A 5,686-nucleotide genomic window follows, 5' to 3' on the forward strand; every position below is an offset into this window, starting at 1 on the left:
CAGGAGGGTGACATAGCCATAATGCTCGTAAAGCTATGGTGTTTCTTTAACCAGTACTTCTGGCCAAAATCCTATAATTATCATCCACTTACTTATTACCCACTTTGTGATTCTTCCTTCTTAGAAAAAACTTTCTTCTCAACACTATTAACAGGGAGGAGGAGGAGTTAACTAGCAGCCTCCAAGGTCATGATCCAGAACAAGCAATATTAGTGGTGCTGAACTGAGATAGTAAGACTTCCGTTTCACCGTAAATTGTTTCTTACAGTATTAAGCCTTAATTAAATATTGGCCTGGTTAATGTACTGCTGAGATTCTAAGCTGCTAAGCCATATTCCAAAGAGTACATGGAATTTTCCCTTCCTCTATTCTTCCTGTGAAATGTTTTCTTTTTTCTCCCATCTTTCCACCATGGCACACACAAACACATTGCTTTAAATTAATTTGTCCCATATTTGCAGGGGGAAACAGGTTAAGCAATTTGTTCCTTAAGACAGAGGAGAAGAAAATAAAAGAAGGTAAAAATTCTGTCTCTTCCAGTTGTTAAAGCAGAGAGAGTGCACACGGTAGAGGAGAACAAGGCCCTTCAGTCCAGTTTTAGGTTAAATGTAAGAAAGACATGATGTATCCATTATTTTAGATCTCTCATACCACCCTGCACACATCTATCAGGAGCCTCTGGAGACCTCCTAAAGGTGACCCTCTCCTAGTTTATCTCAAGCCATATAATGCAGTAGTAGATATGTGGAGAGGTGTTTTTCTCCTTCATTTTTCTGCCTTCTCTACAAATACTGTTCTTTACAATTGCTCCAGGAGTTCATCATGCCTGCTCTCACATATCTCATTTGAGCTCTGGAACCATCCCTATACTCCAAAGTAGTCTGAGCAGCAGTTACAGCCCAAACATACCTCCCCAACACACCCACCTTTCCAGCCATTAAGAAGCCAAAGGTGATACATTGACATCCATCAGGCTCTCCCTGGAGCCCTTTCACTGGTAAGACTTCCTCCCCTCAAATGCTGAGTCTCACCCCCCTACTCTGATTGTCATCTGTCAACAGATGGCTGTGCAAAACTAAACCATACTGGATATTTATAAACAGTTAACTGGTGTGTCGTTCCCTCTACTTGCTGTTAGGTAGTGGGAACCAGAGAGAAATAACATTATGATACACTACAACAAATAGACTTGGGATTTTAGCAGTCACATACTGTTGGTAGAGCTTTGCTGCCTCTTGCAACCAGCTCTGTGGCGGCTTCTGCATTAAGGGTCTGTGTCCTGGGATTCCAAGGATTTTGCCTTACACCCCAGTTCTGCTAGGATGGATTGAAACACAGCAGGGAGCCCTTCCTGCAGAAGTATCTACCACTACAGCCAAGATGCTTATCAATATTTTCAAGTGTGCATCCCGATTAAGTGCAATCACATGGCTTTAGGCAAATTGTATTGCAAAAGCAAACTGATGTACTAAAGTACCTGCTAGCAAAAGAAGAGACAGGATCCTGGACACATTTGGTGTTAGCAATGCTCTCTGTGGATAATTCTCTCAGGTCATGACAGAAAAAAGCATTAAGCTTGCTGAGACAATCCCAGAGTATGACATTTTGACTTGGCTTTCAAATTGCACAATAGGAAAAAAATACAGAAGTATTTCTCCTACTGGCAGGTAGGTTCCAGTGCACCAGTTCAATTACTCTGTGATCAATACATTAGCTATGTATAAGTCAGTACTTCTGGAGACGAGAGATTAATAGCTGTGGCTTGATTCCCTGCTGGGCACTGTATGAACTCTTCAAAGCTCTACAGATATACTTTGGGCTGCAAACCATAATTCCAGATCTGCCTGTCTGCAGCTTTACACTCATACCCTGTCCTGACAGCATCCTCTTTCCACTGCTCCCAGGTCTTCTTTCCAGCCCAACCATCGATCCACAAAATATCCACTGCTCTGGATTAGACCAATATTAATGTTGCAACACGCTCTCTGGAATAGCGACTGACAACATTGTTGAACTGCCTTGTGAAACTGGCAGAGACTAACTGCCTGGCAATCTGCAGGGAAAATGGAAATGTCAATGTCACTGTGTTGATACAATAACTGACAGAGATGCTTCACTTTTCACACAAGCACACTTTGTGTAGCTTTAAATACTATCTATATTCAACAGTTTCTGCTCAAAACAAGTTTCCACTAAGAGCAGCTGACGCTACACATTAATATTGATGGAAAGTCCAATTACTATGCAATTTTTTCCTAAAATAACATCTTCCACAGAAACAGGTCTCTGTAAAAGCTGCCTATTATGTCAGGCTAATGCAGATTTCAGTGTCTGGTATGATGTCTAGTCTCAGGGGGTGGTTAACACTATAAACCAACAATTTGTAATCCCAGAATGACTGGTACTAAACAATGGACAGGGATGTATGTGCCCTTGTTCTGTGTAATATGCAATCCACAAGTAGCTTTTGCAGCTTATCGTCAACACAGATGGTGCTAGCTGCCACAAGTGACTGACTCCCTCTTTATAGATTAAGTTTAGGGCCAGCTCCAGTCCTTTGTTGATAAATGAACTTTAGAGGACTTTCATTCTCTAGGTGCCGGTCTCACTTTGGGAAGAATAGGGGCTCACAGGTAATGACTTCAAGTATAAGCTGCGCAAAAAAATGGAATAATTCTCCGCAAATTAGGCCATGCTTTCTCAATGCTCCATGAACAGAAATGATAGGGGCACTGCTATAAAAAATGTCTGGCAGTAAGCCAGTAAAAGGATGTACCTTTGTGTGCTTCAGATCTTGGCTATTTGAGAGGAACCGAGTGAGTGAAAAGTAGTAGCAGGGCCCTAAGCCAAGCATTTCAGGGCAGTGGGAGGCTGTTATCCTCCCAGTAGGAATGGAAATGGGAAAGAATAGGCAAGCAGTTAACCAGTTTGCCAGGGGGCTGTTCTTATACTTCTAGTAGAACTCCTCCTTAGCATCTCTTCTAATGGGGACTGGAACAGCACCTGCAAATTTTCATTTGTTCCTTATACCTATGAATATTTAATTGAAGTTGCACACAAAGTGGGTGATAATGCTCCTGAGCTGATGATATACTACATAACCACCACTATGACAGCAATCCTGTTCCATCCCAGACCTCAGTCACAGCAGTGGACTGGGGGAGGGTGAGGAGGGGTGGGGAAGATTCCTACCTTATTCTCACCACACAAATACACAGAATTACTTTTGCAGTGTTTAAATTCCTGTTTGAAATATTATACTCTTAAAAATTCATCACAGAGCAAATATTTGTTAATGTTTGTATGCTTATGAGCTTGCAAGAGAGGGCGCCCATATGCAAAACTCTGTGCTTCTGCATTTATGCATGCACTTACGCTTGTATGCATGCTTATGGTGATTAGTATGTACAATTATTCCTTTTGCTATCCTAGTGAAATGTGGCAGGACCATTACTGTCATGAAAAAGGACTTTCGCTCTTTTCCATATCTTTTATATTATCCTCCACTAATGGGCTGTAATTATAGCTTTAGAAGGGAAAAAAATATGTGAGCTGAACTTACCTACTGTAGTTACCCTGGAGACAGGATATTAGCATTGCCCTGGAGATAAAAGCATTGGCAAGTTATGTGGATTCTAGTAACTGCTCAAAATATATGAGCTATTTAAAAAGCAAAATACTTAAGGTGTAAGATCTCAGTTCTCCACTGCATCAAGAGAAAGTACTAACTTTTCATAGCAGAACTGCAAAAGATGCCACAGTAATCCCACCACTGGCAGACAGCCCCCCGAAAGTACACGTGCAGGCACAGACGCCTATTCTGCCATCTTCTCTCTCTTCCTCCCTTCCGTGCTTTAACTTGGCCATGTTCATGAGGTATCCATTTCTTCAGCAGATGGAGACAGCAAAGTAGACATATATGCTTCTGACCCTTTTCAGTTTCCAGGTGTAAGACAGTGACCAATTAAAAGTTGGATTTTTTAAAAAAATTTTTTTCCCCTGCAGAATTTTGGGATCTAAAATACTTGACTTTAACATCAACCATCATAAAGGTACCATGGTAGATTCTCAGTTCAATTCCCTACCCCCCTCCTCTGCATCTATTCCATTGGCAAGAAGAGCCTAGAAATTAGCTGCTGCTTATAAAATTCAGAAAGCAGAGGCAGAGCATCTCTGGGTATGGATAGCACACTACAGATAGCAATGTCTCCCCAAGAATCCTACCAGCCCATTAGGTAATTGGGTAGTGGTAGATGTGTAGGTTGAAACCAATATGACTAGAATGCAGCTGGCAATTATAATCCCATATCAGCACAGACTATAGGATGTTTGCTTTACATGGTCCCAACACGGAAACTGTTCTTCAATGGCTTACAAACAACATGTAGTTGAAAAGTCACAGCTCTGAGATTGATAAAATAACGCGACTCTAATCTTTGAATTGCTGCTATTGTCAAATCCCAGCAACACAATAAGCCAAACTATCAAATTTGCTACATATCCAACTCTTGAGAGTCTCAGGGTTAAGCTTATAACATGCACATCTCCTGTACACATGCCGTTTAAGACCGTCAAGTTTCAAAAGCAAACACAGAGTTGTAAAATACCTGTGTAAAAGCATTTTTCAGACAGTCAAGAAAAACAGAAAAAAAACATACTGATTACTGACTATATTGCCTTTTCTCCTAGGAATTATAACCAGCTGATATTAACAGCTTGGTGTTTGAAGCACTTGTCAGCTAGAAATTCCACATTTCAGATAAGATAAAATTAGGGCCTCAAATATTTACTTTCATGAAAATTCCCCTAGCACATTTTTAACATAAATGATGTCAGGTCTCAATCTGTTGAAAACATACACATCTCAAGTCTGAGAAGGGAGCTAGTATAACCACATTCTCCTAAATTCCTCTCCCTGCTTTTGCAAAGAGCACCACCATTTTCCCAGGGGTGGAGTGACCTACATGGTGTCTCCATGCTGCCCCGTTCTTCCAGCACATCTGAAGTTATGATGCTAGTACACAGGCCAGCAGTAGCCAGACTCAACAGCCTTGAAGGTTCCACCTAGTCTTTTAATCATACACACTTATATCATCAAGCATCCACTGTGCTTGTTTTAAGCTGAGATGTCAGTGCATATAGCGTATTTTGACTTTGAAAATAACTAAATAGCCATTACTTCAGTACCAAATATTTGTGAAGTTAACATAACCATCTCCCATGTTGTAGGGAAAAACATGAAAAAAAAAAAACAGTCCCTTCCATTAAATACATACTAACCAGCACTGCAGCAACCTCTATCTATAGTCCTCAGGATTCAAGGCAAAGTACTTCTTTAGTAGCATGAAAAGACTAACCACAGAAACACTAGCAAAGCTTCACTTATAGAATGCTAGACAGCTCCTTCAAGACAAAGCTTTCAAAGCTAAATCCCTGGGCTCTATGAAAGCCACAGGTAATAAGCACCTCTGAGAATTAGCACACCTGTTTCAAATCCTAAATGTGGATGAAGGTGCTTCTCTTTAGCAACCACCTTGGAAAATCTGACCTTAATTATGTGCTTAGTTCCTTGTCTAGAAGAAAGGCAACAGCACCCAACTGCTTCATAAGCCCTTGTAAGCGAACATGTGAAAACCAGAGGCTGTTCCTTTACCAAATACTCCTTGTCAGGAAGGTGTAGCAACTG

General features: G+C 40.9%; 1 long non-coding RNA gene across 1 annotated transcript; it reads right to left on the reverse strand.

Annotated features, from left to right (window-relative positions):
• Nucleotides 1-273: 273 nt before the first annotated feature.
• Nucleotides 274-5,409, reverse strand: LOC121071574. Its single transcript, XR_005820698.1, has 3 exons — nucleotides 5,281-5,409; nucleotides 3,563-3,601; nucleotides 274-2,053 (listed from the first exon to the last, which is right to left on the reverse strand). It is a non-coding gene; the product is annotated as an uncharacterized LOC121071574 (long non-coding RNA).
• Between the last annotated feature and the right edge of the window lie 277 nt (nucleotides 5,410-5,686).

This window comes from Cygnus olor, chromosome 5, assembly GCF_009769625.2.
Source record: "Cygnus olor isolate bCygOlo1 chromosome 5, bCygOlo1.pri.v2, whole genome shotgun sequence".
Lineage (NCBI taxonomy): Eukaryota > Metazoa > Chordata > Aves > Anseriformes > Anatidae > Cygnus > Cygnus olor.